This window comes from Heterocephalus glaber, unplaced genomic scaffold, assembly GCF_053883595.1.
Source record: "Heterocephalus glaber isolate CG9 unplaced genomic scaffold, H.glaber_assembly_v1.0 deba00001555, whole genome shotgun sequence".
Classification (NCBI taxonomy): domain Eukaryota; kingdom Metazoa; phylum Chordata; class Mammalia; order Rodentia; family Bathyergidae; genus Heterocephalus; species Heterocephalus glaber.
The window spans coordinates 16,160,396-16,183,501 of NW_028258346.1; the positions used below are offsets into that span (position 1 = coordinate 16,160,396).

Sequence of the window (23,106 nt, forward strand, 5' to 3'; positions counted from 1 at the left end):
TTCAACCCCTCCATCCCTCCCTATTTACAAAGTCCATAAATATTTCTTGTGTTTCTACTATGGGAAGGGCACACATAAGAACTCTGGCAAAGAGCATCACAGTTCTTTATTACAACAGTCCTACTAATATTTGGTGGGCTCTATTTTCTGCATTTTATAAATGAGGCCATGGAGGCTCAGAGAGGTTTGGCAGTTTACCCAAAGCCACGGATTTTGTCAGTAGTGGCAATGGATCTCCACATCCAGAGAGCAGGACTCCTAGAGATTTGGGGTGAACCTGGTGTCAGGGCTTGTTAAAGGTTTTACAGGGTACACATTTTTTCCCTCAAGGCATAAGAACACTACATCAATATGCTCAACTGAATCTTTTGTTACTGTGGGAAAAGAAGCAGATCCTCCTGTGGATTTAAGGTACATAAAGGAGGAAATTACATCTCATGGTCAGAGATTAAGAACACTGTTGTGTTTTCACACCAGGTTTTCTTAAGCTTTGGAGATGAGGATGCTGATGGAGGTGGCAATGATGATAAGGCTGATAAGTATGCACACCAAGATCTACATTAGATATACTTACTTCTATAATGTGTGCTAGGCAGTGTCTCTGTGTTAGGTAATGGGAACACAATAGTAAAGACAGATACACGAGGTTCCCATCTTATGGAACGTACAATATAATAAGTAATAACAATACTAAATAAATAAATGCATGCCTTACTCCTCAAAACAGCCATATGTAGTTGAAATGATAAGAATAACAAAACTACTAGTACATTGCTCTTTCTTGAGTACCTCCTATGTACCAGATATTCTTCTAAATGCTTTACATACAAAGTATGTTCTGCAGATTTTAAAACCTCAATGAGCACCAGTCTTCCTCACTACAAATACGAACACAGATGGGTTTGCCTTACACCAAAGGGCTTTCTACCACACTCTACTCTCCTTGGCTAAGCCCTGGTGTCATTTTCTACTGAGACCACTGATTATTTCCATCCTGGGCTTGGGTTCCAATGTGTGAGCCTTGACTATCAAAGAGTTCAAGTGCTTGCTTTCTAACAGCCACTGGGTCTCTGTAAAAAAGACACCTTTTTCCTTCTACCCAACATCAAGAGAAGCAAGGATTCACAGCCAGACTTCTGGCAAGGAGCTGCTTCTTGAGTGCCGTGTACAGACACTAGGTTTCCTCAACTTTTTCACCCTACAGAGCCTTGGATAAGATGCCACTTTCTTAAGGGCTAAGCTAGGGTTAAATAGGCATGAGCTGGTTATCCTTTTGCAGGAAGCAGAATATTTCCATATCCCTGAATATCCTGCAAGATTGTGACCAATTCATACCATCACAGTCATATTCAAAATTTGTGCAACTAGCTTTAGCTCACATAGGACTATCTCACAGGTTGTCTCAGTTGATCTTCCTAAAAAACTTGCAGGATATTTTTATTTCCAGATGAAAGCCAAGCCGCTCTGTAGAGCTCCATATGATGAGAAGCTAAGACCTCTGCCAATAGCCACTGGGGAAAATTCCAGCTCTGCATAAGTCTTCACTTGACTGCAGCCGTGGTGCACACCTTGACTGCAACTTCAAAAATGACTTGGAGCCAGAAATTCCCAGTGTAAACCACTCCTCGAGGGAATAATGTTCATTGTTTTAAGTGCCTAAATTTTAGGGTCACTTGTTACACACCCCAAAGTGCATGTTTAGCTCAGACAAATTTTGAGACTATAGAAATTCATTTTGAAGTCAGATAGGTCTGGATTTGCATTCCCATTTTGCCAGTTTTTGGCTTTATGACCCTGAGGTATTCATTCTACCACTAAGCCTCAATTTCCTCATCTTCAAAATGTAGATAATAATAGTACTTAGGCCTTAATTTTTTTTTTCACCAGAGTAAATAAACTGTGCTTGTTAAACACAATGCTTGGCACACACTGTGTAGTCAGCAAATGGAAGCTATAATTATTATTGTTATTATAATCTTTTGAGCTCATTTGGGAAATATTTAAAATATTAACTCTCCTTAAAAGTACTGACTGCAGCCTTACTCAACTGGATTATACAAAAGGAATCTTTTTACGAGGAAGACATGCTCAGTCAGAGAGCATGGATTTCACCAGCTATTACCTGTGGTGCTGAAGGACAAGTCAAGATGAAAAGACCCCAACTAAGCAGTAGTTGACTAAGCTTTTTTCTCTTTGTCCACAAAATGCTGACGAACAGCATTTTGTAATGCAATTAAGACTGCACTGACAAATGAATCTTCCTTCACCCCATCCTTCAATCACCTTTCCCTTAGCCAGCGGGCGTCCAGAGCTGGCCTCACCTTCCCCTACAGACAGACACCTGACCCTCAGCTCATTAGCCCCATCCCTGGGATGGCATTCATTGATTTTAGGGGCCAGAGTCCAATATTTCTCTCGGATCTGTCTTTTTGTGGTCTGATCTGAGGTCAAATTTAACAGCATTTTCTGGGAGCACGTTTTCTGATGTGGGTGATTAGACTCTTCCTCTTACCTCCCCTCCTTCAGACCCACGTTTCTGTCCCTGGTGCAGTGGCTCTTTAGATCTCTGCAGTCTGAGAGTGGGCCTGAAGGGTGACTCACCTTAACCACCAGGAGGTATCTGCCCTCGAACTCCAAACAGGACTCAACAGGAATCCTGCTTCTCACTTACTTCCCTATTACCGAGAGATGAGAGATGCTTATGGCACTCACACCTCTTCCTATATAAGACAAGGGGCTTATTTCTTTGACCCACAAGATGAGAATTGGGGTCATCTTACCAAGTGGTGTGTTATCTTCACAGCTCTATCACAAAATGCCTAAGACAATGAACTTGTAAAGAGAAAAGTGTTATGTTGGCTCAGAGTTTTGAAAGTTTCAGTCTACAACTGGGCAGATCCATCCCTCTGGCCCTGGAATGGGGGTGCCAGAGAGCAATGGGAGGGAGGACAAGGTGGAGCAAACTGCTCACCTCGTGGATAAGGAGCAAAAGGAGAAAGAGCAAGGGGCCAACCCCCACCCCCAACAGAGCCATCCTGGGCCTGATCCTTTAACACATGGACTTTAGGGGACATTCAACAACCAAAGTACTGCAGGTGGTGAATGCTTTCTCATGAGGAATTTTAAGATGACTGTATTTATTGGAAACTATCTTGATTTTTGATAAGCTTCCTGATACGCTGCTGGGCTTGGGCATAAGAGACTTGATTACTGATCCTGCCTTCTTTGCTAATTAGGGGTGGAACTTGGGCAGGTCAGTGCATGTGTGATTCAAACCAATTTCCTCATCCATAAATTGGGGAGAATAATACCTGTTTCATTTACTTTTCATAGAGATCCAATAAGAGTATATAAAAAAGGACTCAAACTTATTGAAATATGTCCAATTAATATGAAAATTCTAGTTGCAATATAAGAGATTCTACAATAAGTACATCAAGCATAATTGATCTTCCCCCCATCCAACATTTAAAACAAAACAATGACATTTGAAAGATATGTCCCAGGAGTATAAACAAAAGTGTATGGACAACAGAAAAATTAAAAATTTATTTTTGGCCAAAGATATTCAAAAAAGAAAGTTAAAGACAAGAGATTGTCAAAACAGGCAATTTTGAAAATCTTGAAGTAGGCATTATCTCAAATCTATAAGAATGTCAGACAAATACACAGTAAAAAAATTCAAAAGGCATTAAATGACCCCCACTCAACTCAAACCCTAAGGTTTAAAACAGGCTAATCTTAGGACAGGAACATCTAAGTGGCTAAGCAGCATATTAATTATGCCCAAGCTCCTTGATTATTAGAAAGTGTAAATTAAAACACTCAGATACCTCTTTACATTCATCAGATTGGGCAAAATTAGAAACCTGGATAATACAATGCACTCTGGGAGGAACAGACAATGGTTCACTCATCTGGGCTGCAATATGGCAGCATGTAGTAAAATTAGACACAAAGGTGCTGTATGACCCAAGACCCTCCATCGCTGGTCTAGAGCTGATAAGTTCTTCCAAGTTATATGCATGAGGCAGCCCAGGTGTTTGTGACCAGGGTAGTAAAATGTGATGGAATTCTGAGCAGCGAGGAGAATCACAGATCAGACCAATGGTGGCAAACCTTGGCACATGTGTCATAATAGGCTGTTTGTATCATTGAAAGCTCTAAAAGGTTTGCCATCACTGGACCAGACAGACAAATGGCAACATGAATAGATTTCAAAACAGTGTTGAATAAAAAAAGAAACTATTAGCTCTAGAGCACAACACCATCTGTATGGATTATAAACACATCCACACTCAGAAAAATAGTATATATTAACAATATATCAACATTTTTATTATCAGCATTTTTGCAGGGAGTGGTGGATAATATGAAAATAAAGAAAAGAGAGAGGAAAAATCCACAAGTCCCTTGCAAGAGCTGAAAAAATTGCGTTCTGTGAATCAAGTGGTATGGCTAACTGAACCCTCAGCACTTCAGGTGCAAAAAGAAAACCTGCATGCATTTTTGTTAAAAGTACATATGCAGGTGGACGCTTGAAAGATCAAAACCATCTGCAATGAATATTATCATGGTTGCTTCTGTGTGTTGGTTTGGAGTGTGATCCTCACTTTCTTTTGCTGCTTATCTGTGTAACTAGACTTTCTACAGTGGACACGTGTTCTTTGTATACAAAGGGAAAAACAACTTTATTCAAGAATCCTAAAGATAGGTATCATGTTTTCCAGTCTTGGTAATCTGTACACATGCCCATGATGTAGATTTTGAAGGTTTGTGTTCTCAGAGTGTGACTCAAGCCTTCTAGTTGTTCTCATGAAAATGCAGTTAACAAAATAAAGAGCTCTGCATAAAGAGAAGAAGATGGCAATGTACTTCTTTCGATGGCTCCATAAAGAAACACAGGAATGTACAGAGTACATCTCTAGGGGCCACTAGGTCTTTTCCCTTATGTTAGAGATCTACTGGCAAGGATCACTTTAACTGCCTGTCCTTCCCCCATTCAGGTATCAAATAAATTTGTTGGCTTTGGTTTTATGAACCACTGGGAGTTTAGGACACTAGCAGTTCTTGCCATGGGCTGTCTTCTATAACAAACTCAAGACCGCACCATTGCCAGGTAGGTGCTGTACCACTGAGCTACATCCCTAGCCCATCTCTCCATTTCTTGATCTGCTTTTCATTTGAACAAAATGTATCTCCCCACTTCCTATTATTTATCTTTTATTTTGTTCTTTATTTATATTTTGGGTTTCTCATATAAGAGGAACCATGTGGCATTTACAGTGTGTGTCTGATTTAACTTAAAATATGGTCACAAGGTGCATCTATTTTTTTGCAAATGACTCAAGTTTATCTTTTTTATGGCTGATTAGTTGTCTATTGGGTACAAATACCACATTTTCTTTATCCATTCATCTGTTGATAGATATCTAGGCTGCTTCCAAGATTTAACATGAATTGTGCTACTATAGACATGGGTATGCATGTGGCATACCATGTGGTATGATGTCTTCAGCTCTTTCAGAAAGATACCTAGAAGAATAGCTGAGTCAAATTGAATGTCTACTTTAAGTTTTTTGAGAAATCTCCATACACATGTCTACAATGGTTGTACTAGAATGTTGGTACATTCCCACCAACGATGTAGAAGGGTTCCATTTTCCATGCAGCCTGCCCAGCATTTGTTATTATTTGATCTCTTGAATGTAGCCATTTTTTTTCTGGAGTGAGATGAAATCTGAGTGTTGTTTTAATTTGTATATCTTTGATGGCCAACATTGTTGAACATTTTTCATGTATTTACTGGCCATTTGTACTTCTGGGAAATCTCTGTTCATATGAAATGAATATATTATTAATAACAATCATTAATAAATGAGATTAGAATTCCTGTTATGGGGAACTATCTTCGTTTGATAAAATTTTTGATGAGCTCCACAGGTCTGAAGGGGATGAATAGTCAAAATGAACACTGATGATAAAAGGCTCTGAATGTATGCTCCTTTGTCTGTGGCTGCCGCTCTTGTCCTTTGGGAGCCACAGGGTCATGGCCACTGGGTCCCAGTGCCACTGCACAGCCCCATTAGGCAGAGAAGGTGAGCCAGTCCCAGCACCCGGAGGGAAGCTCCCTCACCACCATTCCACATCCTAGGGCAGAGAAGGTGAGCCGTGCAGATGCCAGAAGCACCACCACCCCTAGAAATGAGAAGACACATAAACAAGCCTCAAAAACAGACTTCCAGATCACCTACAGCAACCCCAAAGGGAAACGAGATGGAACAATCTGATACTCAACCACCTGGACTCTCTGAACTGCCAACAAAAGAGGATCTGGGAAAAATGAAATCAGAAATAATTACTCAGATGACAGCAAAGATTGTGCTCATAGTGCAAGACATGATTAATAAATCTAGAGAGGACACAGATAAAAAAATAGAGGATCTGAGGAACATGATGGAATCCCAACATAGGAAACAAATGGAATCCATAAAACAGATGCAAACAGATTTCCAGGAGATTAAAAATTCCATCCAAAGTCTGTGCAGCAGACTGAACCAATGTGAGGATAGAATTTCAAACATAGAAGAGAAGATTGCAATTAGTGACCAGGAAAAGAAAAATTGCTTTAAAGTTGTAAAGGAACACGAGAAATCAATCCATCAGCTGCTAGACGATGCAAAGAACAATAACATAAGACTGATTGGAGTCAATGGAGAAAGAGGAGAGAGTGCAGATGACATAAAAAAACTGATCACAGAAGTGTTGGCAGAAAACTTCCCAAGCAGGGGAAAAGAACTTCACATACAGATAAGTGACGAATATAGGACTCCAAATAGACTTGATCAAAAAAAATCTACACATAGGCACATAATAGTTAGGATTCCAGAAATCCAACAGAAGATCAAAATTCTACAAGCAGTGAGAGAAAAGAAACAAATCACATACAAAGGAAAGCTCATCAGAATCACAGCAGACTTCTCAATGCAAACCCTCAAGGCAAGAAGAGCTTGGAGTGACATATTCCAAGCCCTAAAAGAAAACAGCCTCCAACCCAGATTGATGTACCCTGCAAAACTATCTTTCAAAATTGATGGAGAAATAAGATACTTTGATGATAAGGAGCACCTCAGGAACTTCATGAATACCAAACCAGCACTCCAAAAAATTTTAGACAATACCCTAGGAAAAGACAATGAGGATCACAACCCCAGAAACCCAGCAGAATAAATCCACTGGGCGTGATAAATTAAATGCAAAGGGGGAGAATCCAACAAAAAGAAAAAGTCATGACAAGGCTTTTAAAACTTTTAATTTCATCTCCCTAATGAGTATATAATTCAGTCTTGTTATTGTACTGATTAGTGTTTTTCTGATTCTAGAGTTGCACATCTTTCCTTGTGCTATACTGGCTATTTATCATCTTCTTATGTCTACTTTTTAATTGGGCTACTAATGAGCTGTAAGAGTTCTTTATATATTCTGGTCATAGGTTACACACATTGTAAACATGGTCTGTTTAAGGACTACTTTTCATTTTATTGATGTCATTTAAAGTTCTAAATTTTGATGGAATCTCATTTATCAATTTTTTTTCTTTTATACATCATGTTTTTGTATCCTAGGTAGTTCTTGCCTACCCTGAATTCATAAACATTTTCCCTTATAATTTCTTCTTAAAGTTTTATACTTTTAGGCTTTCATATTTAGATTCATAGATCCCTTCAAGTTATTTTCATATATGGAAATAAAGGGTTAAGGTTAATTTTTTATATATGGATACCAGGTGTTCTAGTGCCATTTTCTGAAAACACTATCTCTTCCTCAGCTCTTGAATTGAGTTTATATTCTATAAAATGCTAATGTTAAATAATCTTTCAAAACTCAGTGGACCATATATGTGTGGTTCTATTTCTAGATTCTCTGTTTTACTCAAATGATCTATATGTCTTTCCTTACACCAACACTGCCTTGATTACTGTAGCTTTAGAAGAAGTCTTAAAATTAGGTTCTAAACATTTTCCAACACTGTTTTTTTTTGTTTTTTGTTTTGTTTTAACTTTTCTATGCCCTTTGTACTCCTACATAACTTTTAAATTTCAATATCCAATTCTTCATTTATAGCAAGTATACACAGACCTGAATTTTTATATATACCTTGTGTTTTCTAATCCTGCTAAATTCAAATACAAGTTCTAGGGGCTCCTAGAGATTTCTTAGTATTTTCTCTGTAGATGATCATTTCATCTACATATAAAGATTTTGCTTCTACCTTGCCAATGCTATCCTAATTGTGTCATTTTATTGCCAGACTATTTTGGTGGGGCCTAGGTTTCAAAATTTAATGGACAGATAAAGAGTAAGCATATCTGCCCTTGTTCCCCACCTTAAGGAGAAAGCATTTTATCTTCTCCATTCATATAAGGTGTTCTCACTGGAAGTATGGAGTACATGTCTTTAATCTGTTGAGAAGGTTCTGTTCTACTTCTAGCCTCCTGATAGCTTTTACCATGAACAGCTGTAGACTTTAGTCCAATACTTTTTCTCCAACGAGTGACAGGATCATATGGCTTTTTCCTTTCCTCTGTTAAAATGATGACTTTTGAGGGTGGATCTTCCAATGCTGAACCAACACTGCCATCCCTATAATAAAACCACTTTCTACATCCTGCCAGATCTGACTTCTAATAGTTTGTTTTGTTAAACAAATTTCTATCTATGTTCATACTTTTTTCTTCTATTATCTTTATCCAGTTTTAGGATTAGCACAATGTTGATTTCCTAAAATGAGGGGAGAAGTGTTCCTGTTTTATTCTGCTTTAAATGTTTCATATAATTTATCAGTTAAAATGTATATGAGCCTGCTGTTGTCATATAGGTAGGTTTTCAAGCTAGAAATATACTTTCTTTAATAGGTGCTATTTAAATTTTATATTTCCTACAGAGTTAGTTTCATTAATTTGTCTTCCAAGGTACTTCTTAGAAGTTGTCAAATTTATTTCAAAACAGATTTTTGAACATGCTTTCTATATCCTTTTAAATTCTGTAAAATCTGTGGTAATGTCTCCTAGGTCTTGATATTTTAATTAAAAAATTTATAATTGATATTGTGTAATAGGAAGTAAAGGTCTAAAGGAGCAGGGGAAGTGGGAGAGGTATGGGAAAGGAAAGAAGGGAAAAAATATGAGAAAAGAAAAAAATGGAAACAAAATATTTGCAAATAGGGAAGGGTGGAGGAGCTGAAGGGAGGGCAGGGGAAGGGGAAAATAAATAAGAACCAAGATACTCATGTTATGGTACAAGATCCCAATGATGTATGTAACTGTATTTTATACCTAAAATGTACCAATAAACTTAATGGGGAAAAAATGCTCTGAATGTGATGGAGGGAGGAATTTTATTTTGTGTCCAAAAGGAAAGAGAACAAAATACAGGAAATGGGAGGGAACAGAATATACAGAGAGGAACTAAAAAGAGGCATAGAAGTCTGAAGAAGCAATTGGAGAAGAGCCTTGTGTAGTTTCACAAACAGGGGTGTCCAGGGATGAACCCCAAGTGTCTTAAATTCTACACACAACTCCTCTTCCCTGCCACACATTTTTGGCAGGTTTATTTTGGACACAGGATATGAGGCTGACATTTTTTTATCACAGAGGCAGCATGCATGAAAGCATGAGCCCAGGGAGAGAAAGCCTGAGAACACTGAAGGCTCCTCAGAATCCACGGCCATCCCAACTTTCACATGTATCTTATCTAGGGGTCCAGAGTGACCACAGTGGGCGGGCTGTTCATTTTCCTCTTCTTTAGAAGAACTAAACAGGGGCATGTCAAGATAGGCAGATAATTGCCTTTGTGGGGACCTGGACAAAATACCCAACACTGCTAAGGTGCTAAATTCCTGTGATTAGACACCATGGGGACAGACCAGCTTTGGGAATGGCTTCTCCAGTAACACCAAATTTCTCCAACTATCTGGCTCAGGGCTAGGGTTATGGTTCAGTGAAGATTCAGGGGTAGAACATTTGCCAACCATGCAGGAGGCCCTTGGGTTCAACCCCCAGCATCACAGAAATAAAACAAAACCCAGGCTGAATCATTTGAAGATTGGAATTAAGGCCCCAAGAACATTTGGCATAATGATAATGTACTTTGGCTCCTGCAGGGAGAGGGGAGTTTGGCATTGACTGGCCTTGAACTGTCCCAGCCATGTCTTAGAGCTGATCTTATTGAACTCCTATTAGAATCCTACATGGTAGGTGTTATTATGAACATTTCACACAGGACAGGGCTGAGCTCAGGAAGACTGAATCACTTGCCCAACATCTCATAGGGTTAAGAAGTGGTGATACCAGGATTTGACCCAGACCTCTTTGCAAAGTCTGGTCTCTTTCTATTCTGTTGTACTCTTCTGTTGTAGGAGCAATCAAAAGATATACAGCAGCTGCCTTCGGGGAATATTTAATAAAAAAGGACTGACTGGTGAACAGATCTCTTTTGATGTTTCCATCATTTCTGGTGATAGGTTCCTAGATTTATCACAGAATTGTCCAGTTGTCTGGGAGGACTTGGAACTTCTTTAAATAGGTAGCTCTTTCTTGGATAGGGTGAGGAAGGCGGGTAGTGTTTATGGTGAATTTTGATTGCAAGAAGTTAATTTAGAATAAGGGAGGAATAGGTGGAAGAACTTTTTGTTGAAGGATTGAAAAACAAACAAACTGTAGAGCAGACTTTAGAGCAGAAGTAGAAAAGTGAAGTAGAAAGTAGACAGGTGAACAAGGATACTGTTATGGCTTGTATCCACATGTCCCTTCAAAGCCTCATGTGGTCATACGTGAGGCCTTTCAGAGGTGGCTGGATCTAGAGAGCATGATGATCAAGAGTGTGTGATTACTAAATTAGTCTACTGATTGGTTTGGCATAGTTCTGGGAGTAGATAATGGGAAGGTCCTCCCTGGGTGTAAGTGCTACACACTCTAAGGATGAATAGCCTGAATAAAATATAAGGGACACAAAGAGGGTTGTTGTTTATCACCTGCTGATTGGTACGTCACTGCTTTCTTCCTGCCATGAACTGTTTCTCCTCTGTGATGCCACCCTTTCTTGGAGCCAGCTGATTATGGACTGACACCTCTAAAAACTGTGAGCTGAAATAAACCTTTCCTCTTTTAACTTTGAGTATCAGGTATTTTTGTCTCAACAGCAGAAAAAAGTAACTAAGACAGATTTTGGTACCAGAAAAGTGGAGTTGTTGCTGCAACTGTACCTGGCCATGTGTAACTGGCTTTAGGGAAGTTTGGAAAGGTTTGGAGATGTATCACAAGAAGCCGCAGGACCCTACCCATTGCAGTCTCAAAATTGCAAAGCTGAGAGACTTTGTTTTGAGAAGAGAGCTGCAGAGTACCATGTTCCAGAATGGTGGTGGCCTAGAGAATTTTATCTTTTAGATGAGGTTCATAGTGCTCAGTGATAGGTTGTTCCCTCCAGCCAAGTAAGTGTTCACTGAATACCTACTAGATAGGTATCAAGCATTGTACTACATGCCAGGAATCTAAAGACGAATAACACAGGGACACATAACCATCAGGAGCCACTCAGGAATAGAGTGGATATTATTGGTGGCTCCACAGTACCCTTCATTCTCTTCCTCACTCCAGCTATGGTGTCTCAGCTGATCATCACGATTATCTTTTGATCAGTGACTGGTTTAAGAATGGAGAGCAGTCTTTCATTGATCCAATCAGAGCTTTTGTCTGCTGGTAAGGAGAAGAGAAATCCTTCCTTTTCACAAGAATATCAATAAATTTGTGCTGTGGAAATAATTTCTATACTGTGAAGGAATTAATCCAAGTTAGCCCAAAAGACAAGGGCAAGAGAAACAGAAAAATGAAGCCCTCATAATTTATGAACTATTGGGCCACTCAGTACTTGAAATCAGTGCATCTCTTTTCAATTTATGTGTACACATTACTGTTTAAGTTGGATTTCCTGTAACATGTAGGAGAAAATCACAACCATTTCAAGGAAATATAAAAATAGATCATTCTGATATTTTATAGTAAACGTTCTCACATGAATATGAACCGACTGAGATTTTAGAACACAGGCAAGGCAAAGACCCCAGTTCAGAGACATAGGGTTGGATTTCTAGGACAATGATGACTTAGTTGAGCTTTAATAGATGGACTGGAATCTGGTGGAGAAGGAAATTCCAGGATGACAGGGCAGCATGAATAAGAAGCACAAAGGCAGGAACTATACAATATCTGTGAGAGGGTTTGGTGTTACTAGATTGTAATGTTCAATGTTTGGTTGGCTGGAAACATGGCTGGAGAAGAGTTTGGGTTTCCCTCAGTAGGTAAAGAGGTAGAGTGAAGAGGTTGTAGGCAGGGGAGTGATGTGTCTACATTTTCATATGGAGGATAAAATTAAAGGAGGCAAGACTGGGAGCTCAGTGGGAGCAAAATGGCACTAGACACTTAATATAATGAGAGATGAGGAAGACAGACACAGTTTCTGCTCTCAGGGAGATCAGGGTTGATTGGGATTGATACCAAAGTTTAAGTAATAGATGGTGCTATAGTTTGGATCTTGAATGTCCCTAAAAATACAATGTGTTGGAGGCATGGTTGGTAGCCTGGTGGCATTACTGGAGGTAGTGAGACCTTAGGAGGCAGAATCTAGTCATAGGAAGTTAGGTCATTGGGTCATGGCCTTGATGGGGATTTTTAGGGCCTCAGGCCTTCCTCTTCCTCTCTCTTTCCCTCGTGGCTCCCAAGATGTGAACTGCTTTGTTCCACTACACACTCCTTCCCTAGGTCCAAAAAGCAATCAGGTCAAGAGATCATGGACTGAAATATCTAAAATCTTAACCACAATTACTTTTTTCTCTTTATAAGCTGGTTATCTCATGTATTTTGTCATAGTCACAGAAATCTAAGTAACACAGATGATAAGAGGCAGAATGAACTGATAGGGACTATTTTTTACTTACCCCAAATATAGCCTAATTCCCAATGGTGAATTGTTTTCCTATACTAAAAAGTACTGCACGCTGAATTTCCCTTATCTGAAATGCTTGGGGCCAGAAATGTTTTGGATTTAAAATTTTTGAGCTCTTGGGAATGGGATACAATTTCCATTTAGTGGAATTTATTTATGATTCATATATACCTTATACACACAGCATGAAGGTAATTTTCTACAATATTGTGGCACCTGCATTTTTATTGTGACCTGTCATTAGAGGTCAGATGGAATTTTCCACCTAAGTGGAATTTTCCACTTAGGTGGTGCTTAAATATTTTGGATTTGGGAGCATTTTAGTTCAGATTTTACAATTTGGGTAGCTCAACCTGTGTTCCATCTTTTCTCATAATATAGGGATTGCGTGGTATGATTCCCACAATTAATATTTCTTTTTCATTGCTGTACATCACACATGGAATCCTGTTTTACTCTTGGCTTGTAAGACTCCTACTCTTACTCACGGGAGCATTGGCTCTGACTATGGGGAGACAAAAGGATTGGTAGCCCAGAGAACAAACTGGTGGCCACGAAAATGGACTGGTGGTGGCTGCATGGAGGGCATGTTGAGAGGAATGGCAAGACTGCCAGGCAGACTGGATGTCTGCTATGGCACAGGCAGGGCTGGATGCAATCATGGCAGAACGGTTGCTCACCTGGCCCTAGCCCATTCTTTGTGTTGGTGCTCTCCGTTGAAGTGGCTAGTGAGTAGGTGACTTCCTTTTTTATACATCAGAAGACACTCTCTTCTAAAGCAAAAATGCAACAAATGGCAGCCAATTAAAGTATGCTCAGTGTTAACTGACAAAAAGCCCCAGAAAGTATTCCTATTAAAACACTCTTTTAGCTTGTTAACATACACTTCTCCTTAAAATACTCAACTCTCTAAAACAGATCCAGTTTAAGATAAATACTGCCATGAGCACCTCTTTATTCATGAGAATCTGTTCATGCTCAAGGACCATCAGCTGAACAGAAATGCTGCCATTGTCAAAATACTACTTGAACTAACAATTATTTCATTTTTTGAAATAAAAGAACTTATTATCTATATCATAGGATTTTCTTCAGCTGTAATTTCTGTTCTCTTTAAGTCATTTCAGACACCCTATGTGACAGTATGTTAGAAAGTAAGAATGGTCCTTCAAGTGGCAGGTAGCTTCTCATAAGAAAGGCTCTGCTCCCAGGACTTCTGTGGAATCTCTGTATTAAGGCGACCCTAGCCCTAGGCAGCAGCCACTGGAGCCTTTGCTTGGTCTTGGATGTGGGTAAACTTAGGGGTCGTCACTGAGCAACAACAGGACCTTAGGATGGAGGCACAGGGACCTTCCTCGGTAGTTGTTGAGTAAGATCCAAGGTGTCGCTGCCTTATGAATAACAGGGTGACAGTGAGCAGGACTGGCTTCTGAGTCAACTAGGGTGAATCTTGCACCCTAGGGGCAGTGTGGTGGCTCAACCAGAGGCTGAGGGATACGCTGAACCGATCTTTCTGGGTCTCATCTTACTTTCTGACCTTTGGGACAGGACACTCAGCCACGCAGGCTGACCAGGTTCCCCTGACTGCGCCAGGAGAGCGGGAAGGCAGAGTGGGAGGACAGAGCAGGGTGGGAGCGATCCCTAGAACATCAGGAGGCCAATGGGATGGACAGCGCAAGGGTGGACTGTCCTGGGATCGAATCCCACCTCGTGAACACCTGCTTCCCACTTCTGGCAAGCTGTTTAAACTCTCAGCAATGTGGCTGCATAATAATGAAACAGTATATTTTGTATGAAATATCTGACAGTACTTGGCATGCAGTTAGCACCCAATATGTGGAATCGAACTTGTTCAATGTGGTGAAAACCCCCAACTACGCCAAGGCTTAAAGAACCAAATACTGGGCAGGCAGAACATTGAGATCAAAAGTTAGTCAGTGGGGCCAGGGATTTAGCTCAGTGGTTCTGGCACCTGCCTCGCAAGTGCAAGGTCCTGAGTTTGATCCCCAGTACCAAAAAAAAAAAAATTTAGTCAATAAATTGCTTTTCCGTCCAAGCTGTGCACACATGCAAGGCACTGGGTGCAGTCCTGGGGAGGCAAAGACCGCGTGTGTTTGTCAGGCCTATTGGTTTCACTAAATGGTTCTCTATGTCCCCAGGGTTCTCAGCCTCAGGAAGTCCTGGAGCTTCTCACTCACTCCTTAGCAGAGGCAAAGGAAGCTGCCCAAGCTGCAGAACATAACTGGGAGCCAGCACTGCCTCTTGGGACAGCTCCCGTGCAGATACTGTGAAGGAGCTGAGAGAAGGAGACATGGGGTGGTGGATGAGTGGCAGAAAGCAGGAAAGGCTTCGTGGGAGAAGTGAGCTGTGAGTTTTGCTAAAACCCTTGAGTTTGGCCTTGGAATTACACCCTGCTCAGGTGTTAGAGAGGATGCGCAGCCAAGCTTCAGTCCACACATAATGTAGAGTAACACCAGGAGCCCGACATAAGATAGCGGGGTCCCCACTGCTGCAACAGGGCGTCAAAGCCAGCCCTGCATTGGTTATAAATAAGGTGATCACCGGCTTGAAATGAGGTGGCAGAGGAAATCTTGGTCCTGAAGCTTTCTTGTCTGTCTGTTGCTCACTAGTCATTCCCCCCCACCTCTGCTGTGTGCACGGAAAACCTTGTGCTTTTTGGCTGCTTGTGCTTTAGAAGTTCTATCTCTGACTACTTCTTTCTCGGAATGGAAATTTAATCTTCGAAACTGTTCTGCACTGCCGGCCCAAGAATTAAAAGCAACCACCTTCAATGAGGAAATTAAATTTATTTGATATACCTGTACATGTATAAAATTGGATCCAGTGCCTGTTTGGTTTGCAGGCTCACATGAAACGCTTTTAGCTATATTCTGTGCCTAATACCTGATTCGCAGCAGAAAGGGAGCCAAGCTCAAAGACCTTGTCTGTCCTAATCCCTCCAAGGTGATCATTAGCCGAGAGTGGCCATCATTTCTGGGACAGCCTCTCTCTGAGCCCAGAGTCATCGACAGCGACACCTAAGGAGTCTTTCCAGGGCCTTAGCTTTAAGGAGAGGCTACGTGAAGGATTTGCCCTTCCAGAATACTCGTGTTCTACGATTTAGCTCCCACAGAAACTGCAGCTGCGTTCTTCCCTGTGGCGGATTAGGACATGGAGATGCCCAGTGGCGTGAAGACTGGGGAGACTGAAGGAGGCCTGGGGACTGGGTCCCGTACAGAGTGATGGCTGCACGGGACACAGCTTGTGCTGGCCCTTGGCGGACTGGTTGGGATTGGGATACTCACGTAGAGAAGGGTCTGGTCTGATCCCCTCCTGTTAGTGATTCGGTGGTCAGGTTCAATGGTGACCTTGTGGGGAAATCTGATTCGGTTCTCATCCAATTTGGTTTTCGACCAGAATCATGGAAACAATTAAGCTTGTGAGCCGAGGCACTACTGTATGACCTTGCTCTGTGGCCCGAGCGGCTGGGAGACTTGGCCCAGGCCCCACAGCTGTCTTCCCGGAGCACGGTGTCTTCTGCCTGGGCAGCCCCTCTCCTCCACAACTGGGAGCCGCCTGAGCTCCCCTGCCCACTCCGCACACCTTCTAGCTACCTGGCTATTCTGTTTTGAAAAACGTGTTCCCTTCTGTTTTTGCCTCTCTTGCTTTCCTCATTTCTCCTCTCCCTTATTCTCTTTTCTTCCTTTTCCTTCTATTTTGTATACTTTTGCCTCCTCCCACCTCCTCTTTCTTCCCTGCCCTATCCTGCCCTTTCCTCTCATTTACCAGATATTCACTGAGTGCACTGTGGGCAGTGAGTGTATTATGGGCCCCGGGACTCACTGTTGGCCCACAGTCTCCTTCCTTTTTGCAAATGTTAGGAATCGGAGCCGGGCTTTCTGAGGGACAGGTGAGCATCATCTCTTACCCTCTGCGGGGCCATGGCTGCTCTGGGCATTTCTGTAGACTGTGCCAACGGAGGGAGATGAATGTGGTGGTATGGCTAAGAAGCAGGAGGGACCCCATGAAGAGACATTGAGCATGGGCACCTCACACACAGCCTCGATGGCAGAGACCTGGCAGCTGCTGGAGGTGCAGACTGTCCTCCCCCACGAGGCTGCTTTGGTGAGAGGCAGGACACCATTTGGTTATTTCCTTGTGAACCAGGTAGAAATTATACAAATGCAAACATACTTGATCTTTGTGTTTGGCAAAACACTCCCCAACAAAGGCCAGGCCCCAGGGAAGAAAATCTGACCAAATGGCTAGATTACTAAAATGCAATAGGGAGGTGATTTATGTGAAATCAAAATGCACTTATTCTTGGGCTGGGGATTTAGCTCAGTGGTTCTGCCACCTGCCTAGCAAGCGCAAGGACCCAAGTTCTATTCCTGGTACCAAAAAAAAAAATGCACTTATTCTTAATTCCCAAATATTTATCAAGTACCTGCTGTGCATTAAGAAGAAGATGCCCAGCATGAGAAATAAAACCAGGACTTGCAGTTTATGACTAGCTCTTCTGTTAAAAAGTTCTTGTATTTCAATCTTTTTGAAAGGTTCTATTGTATCCAAAACAATTATTTCAAACACTTTTTAGACATAGGTGATGTTAAAATGACAATGGCAACCTCAACCATAACAATAACAACGTTAAAACTTCGTCTCCTACGAGTAAAGCAGACTTCACCTACGTGAAAATTGGCCACATCTGTTGTGCACAAAAAGAGGAAAGATGGCAGAGAGGGTGGGGGAATGGGAGCCCTTAGCCACTTATTTTAGACTATAATTCATGTTTTGAAAAATCATTCCTGAGTCCATTCACTGAATGTTAAGAATGAGGCTGCAGTGACTGTTTCCACCCAGGGGTCTTTTGGGCCAGGGGTGACAGGGAGGTGAAGAACAGTCAAAAAAAGGGTTGTGATATAACACTTCATCTTCCCAACAGCCTTTGTCAGTGGCACAGCCTCCTTGGGAAACAAGGAGGTTCCAGAGATTATGATTCATGCCCCATGGAAAGACAGTGAGTTATGTTGGGAGGGATCTTAAGTAACACCACCCATGTCATCATCCATCCTGCCACACCAGGCTCCTTGGAGACAATCATTCATAACATGCATCTAAGCTGTTTCCACTCCTTGTCCCGGGGGGGTCTTGCCCTTTCCTCCCACCACTGCCACCCCCAGCTCTTCCCGTGACAAATGAGTCATGAGAGTCCATCTGCTTCCTTTGTGAACACCACATGACAGCCTTTTCCAGAACCCCAGTGCCCACTGCATGGCTGTGCCCTTCTCAAACTTTCCACCACACAGTTGGGACATGTCCTTCCTTAGTGCCCTTGGGCCGTGTCTTTCCATCTTTCTGTGGCCCTCTCCTGCCCTGAGGTCAGCCAGCCCTTTGTTCCCTCCCAAGCTGATCTCAGAGGCTGGGAATTCTCTGTCAGTTTTCCCCTTCCCTGACACTGATTCCTTCTGTATGGGCATCCTTCAGACTAGACCACCTAGTCATTCCCTTTGCTTTCCCTTACTGCTCCCCAATGGCTTTCCCAAATGTTGTCACTGCTAATAATCATGAGGTGGCTCAATCCTGTTGAGAGGATGCTTTCGGAATCCTGATACCTGCTCAAACTTTCCATTCACAAGCTCACAGAATCACCTTCAAATCCATCGCGTAAGCTGCATTGTTGTTATGGGACTGATATAGACCTGGGAACAGGAGGAGGAAAAACCCAATACACCTGGGTCTAAAAAGAGCCAGGTGGGTAACTTGTCCTTTATTTCTTGTCCTTTAAAAATATAATTTGTGTGGCTGAGGGTGTAAGCTCAGAGGCAGAGTGTGCAGTCAGAACACATGTGGCCCCGGGTTCAGTCTTCAGGACGTGTGCACGCGTGCGTGCGTGCACACACACACACATATACAGGGCTTCATTTTCACTGTAGAAAAAAAAAGATGAATAAAGAAGAAAAAAGGTAACCCTTGGTCCTGCCTTCTGGAGAAAGCTGTTATCAGTATTTTAAGATCTGGCTTTTTCCACAGTTTTTCTAGGTATAGTGTTTGTGAGATAAATAATAAATACACATACACATATACTCATACATTTACTTATTTCATACAGCACTTACCCTTTTTAACTAAAGTAAACACATGTGGTCAACCTGCAAATTACACATGGGTTATGTGTCAACACTTTCTTTTCACATTTGCTATGGGATGTACTTTCTCCTGGAAACAAGCTACACCCGGTACTTAGTTACCCAGGCTAGAACTCAAGTAAAGCCCCAGTATAAGCCAAATTTCAGTTCAAAGTTAAGACCAATGGCAATGAAGCTCCCATTTCAGTCTTTAAAATAAAGATAATAATTCATATCTTAAAGGCTTATAAAAATGCTCTTAAATCACATATAGGTAGATGACTCTCACCTAGCAGTACCAATAAATAATTACAAAACAGGCAGCAGAAGCACATTGACTCAATACATCTTATTTGGCTGTAGTTTTATATATATTCTTCTCAGCCACGGATCCCTTGGTTTAATGTGTCTTCTGGAATACTTTGGATTCAAGCAGATTGCAACAACTCACCTAGAATTTAGCAAACACACGGCCCCCACTTTTGCTGAGTTCCCTTATCCCTCTTTCCTGCCTTGGTTACTGATGCTGAGCCAATTCATCTCACATCTCTCTACTCCTGACCCAGGCCCAGGACATAGCCCAGATCCTGTGTCTTCCTCCTCACAGGCCAGGAGTTGAGGACGGGTGACAGCTGCTCCTCATTCTGAATGCGGTTGAAATAAGGCCAGGTACTCACCACGCTCCCCAATCTTCCTGCCTCATTCTTGGTCTGTTTGTGGAAGACAAAATGCTAGGGGAGTTGTGCTTCCCCCAGCAGCCCATGATTTCATCAAACACTTCCTACTAGAAAGGTGTTTAAAAGCCACCATAGAAAAAAGAACCATTAACCCAGCCCACTTCACTGGTGACCTATCTGAAACTAAAGACTAAGACCCCAAGGGGTACTCAGAGATCTTTTCTAACTAACGCTGCCTTTCCAAGATACAAATAGATGGTTATTGTGTTCTAAGGGTTTCTGTGTCTGCCCAGGACTGCTTATATCCTTGACCCTGGTCAAGTCAAAGTGTCTTGGTCTTGTCAATAGAACTCCTCCCTGAAATGGTCATGTGAAATCTGCAAGATTGTAGCATCCCCGGGACCATTCAATTCATAGATCAGCCTGGATTTGGGGCCCAGCCTCGCGTGTGATGTCTCTGGTTGGTTTCCTGTTCCCGGGTGTAACCTGGTCGGTCTTTGCTCCCTTTCTCTAGAATCTGACTGGCCAGAACCACCATCTAGAGGCCCATCACCTATGTGGACTGCTAAGACAAGTCATGACCTTGAAAAATCGCAGCAAGTCAAATGCCTTTCTTTTCCCAGTATTCAGAGTCATACTGAACACTGATCCCTTTTTTTTTTATTATGTGCAGAGCCATTTTTAAATGAAATGCTTTTCCCTGACCTTGCTCACCATTCAGGTAAGTGCTGCACTGCAGGTTGCTTTAGTCTAGTGTGAGGGATTAGCTACCACAGACAAAAATAGCCTAACAACCTGGACAAACAAGCTGTTAGAGATACCAGAGGTTCTAGCCACTGGAGCCAGGCAGACAGTGAGAGCTTTCACCTTTTCCTCTGGCCATTGAAAAACATAGGCATTTGCAATGGAGGAAATGACAGGTGAGTTCGACCCAAGAGCTGGAATGCACTGGGCCCTTCCCAATCTCTGAACTTAAAAGAGAAGTGCAGCAGGACAGGAAATGGCTGAGGTCCAGTCATTTCATTCCTCCTCTGGGACTATTACCGTTCTCCCTTCATCTGTGACATGAAAGATTAGCCTGTGCTTTCATTACCAACCACTTTCCTCATCTGGATTTTTGAAGTCCTTATCTTTAGTTTGCCACATCTTACATGAGTCTTTGTTCATACCAGCAATTGGAAAGTTATATATTTTTGTCATCTACAAATGTGTTTCTTTACATGAAAATACTTTTGAGTGTCTACTATGTGCCCGACACCATGCCACTATGCTCAGTGCTACCTTACTTAAAATAAATCTTATTGGCGTATATTGTACCAGGCTCCGTTGTGGCCCCATGGATGCTATAAATGGTATAATGGCCCCATATAATTTCTAATGGGTGCAAGAGTGAGGTGAGTGGTAAGAAAATAAGACTACTTTCTGAAGTGTTTGTACGTGATTGGCAGCAATGGGTGAACTGTTATCAGAAAATCCATCTTTCTCTTATTTCATTCTAAATCAAGGAAATGGGGAAGCTGATGAGGCTAACATCATAAAGTCATATTCATAGCAGTGGTGACGACACCACACTTCCATGGCAGATGCCCTAAGAGGAAGGTCTCTGTGGCTCAAACGAACAAACAGACAAAAGAACAAACGAAGTACACCTGCCAGGCTCCTGCACTCCAAGGCCCAAACTCGGGGACTATAGATTCTCATTTTAGATTCATCCTATGAGAGGTAGCTAACCATCTTTCAAATTCAAAGCAGACTAGAAATAGCAAATTAGTACACTTTGATGCTTATAGGAAAGTGACAGCTGTCCACCACACAGGCAGAGTGGGAGGGAAAATCCATGAAACAGACGCAAAGTCTACAAAAACACAGCAGACTAGGGCTGCAGGCCAATAATTCTAATATGTCTCAAAGAGGGTTATGGTGGCCCCAGGTAGTTTTCTTGTATGACCATCCAGGAGCCCATGGTTCACAGGCCAAGGATGTAACCAACATACTTTAGAGAGTTCCCTGGAGAGGTTAAGATTGAAAGTGAGTGCTTACTGTAGTGGTTCTCAGTGAGGGACAAGGAAAGAGAGGGGATATACATAAGAATGGAGGTGGTCTTGCCAGTCAGTGGGTGGCCATGATGCTGGGAGTACCAGTGGCTTTGCGCATGTGTAGAGGCCAGGGATGCTGACAAGCATTTTTAATCTACAGGAGAAATCTCCACAACAAAGTCTCTGGCCCCAAATATGCACAGTACCAAGACCAAGCAACCCTGGCTTAATGGCACACACTTTAATAATCTGAAAACCTCATCTGTGTGGCTTGTCTTAGTTCCTGGTGATGTGGGACAAAGAGGCAACCCTACATCTTATCTGTCAAGTGCTTTCTACCTGCCAACACCCCTTTGATCTCATCTTCACAATGACCTTCAGCCAGGAGGGCTGAGATACAGAAGGCTGAGCAATGCTTCTTGAGATGGAGAGATACCCTTGCTCTCCATCTTGGGCATGTTCTATAAAGCCACTGTTCTTGAGATCTACTTATTTCTAGAACAAAAAGGAAGAATTGAAATAGTACCAGTGACTGATATGTATCCAGTTTAATTTTAATGAATTAAAAAGAAGATGGAGGATTCATGTCCAAGTACAGAAGTTCTTCTGCATATGTATTCATTCATTCTCCAAAGAGCTACTGAGCGCCACATCTGTGCTGGCCATTATTCTAGGTTCCTGAGCACAAGGGTGAACAATGCAGATGTCTCCTCTCAGGAAGCCTGGGCTCAGAAGAATTTCAGCCTTGGTTACTAAACATGCTGTAGTGGTGCTGGATAACAGCAAGCACCTTACCATCTTCTCTGTCCAGCTCCAGGCCCCAATGGGTTCCCCTTCTCTGTGGCTCCCAGGGGACATTTGTCATGGAAAGTAGCAGCCAGGGTACAGAAAGAGCAGAAGAGTGAGCTAGAGTTTGTCCTCTGTGGCCATCTTCCTGGCAATAATCCTCTTTCAGAAATTCTCAAATTACAGAAATTAATTAGACTGTCCTTTTCCTTTGGTCAGACTATTACAAAAATAAGACTGTTACTCATTTTAGTATTCCAGTGTCTACCGAAGTGCTCATCCCCCAGAACATGCTCTATAAATGTTTGTTAAAAGTGTAAATGAGTGAATACAGATGTTACAATCAAATTTTAATCAGTCTCAGAGTTTTTCATTTGTCAAAAAAGCTCCTCTCATCAAAGGCTTCAATTTCCTCAGAAGTGGTGCATTATTTTTTTGAACTCCACCAGACACAGTCCTACTTATTAGCATTGCTGTTCT

General features: G+C 41.9%; 1 protein-coding gene across 5 annotated transcripts in view; it reads right to left on the bottom strand.

The window, feature by feature from the left end:
• Samd12 (sterile alpha motif domain containing 12) overlaps positions 1-23,106 on the bottom strand; it is a 422,167-nt gene that overhangs the window by 64,266 nt on the left and 334,795 nt on the right. For 2 of the 5 annotated variants that reach the window (XM_087190713.1, XM_021262725.2), the window contains one exon: positions 1-23,106. This exon is cut by the window's right edge and continues 15,967 nt beyond it. The exons of the other annotated variants lie outside the window; for them this stretch is intronic. The gene's annotated coding sequence lies outside the window, so the exon portion shown is untranslated. 5 annotated transcript variants of the gene reach the window in all.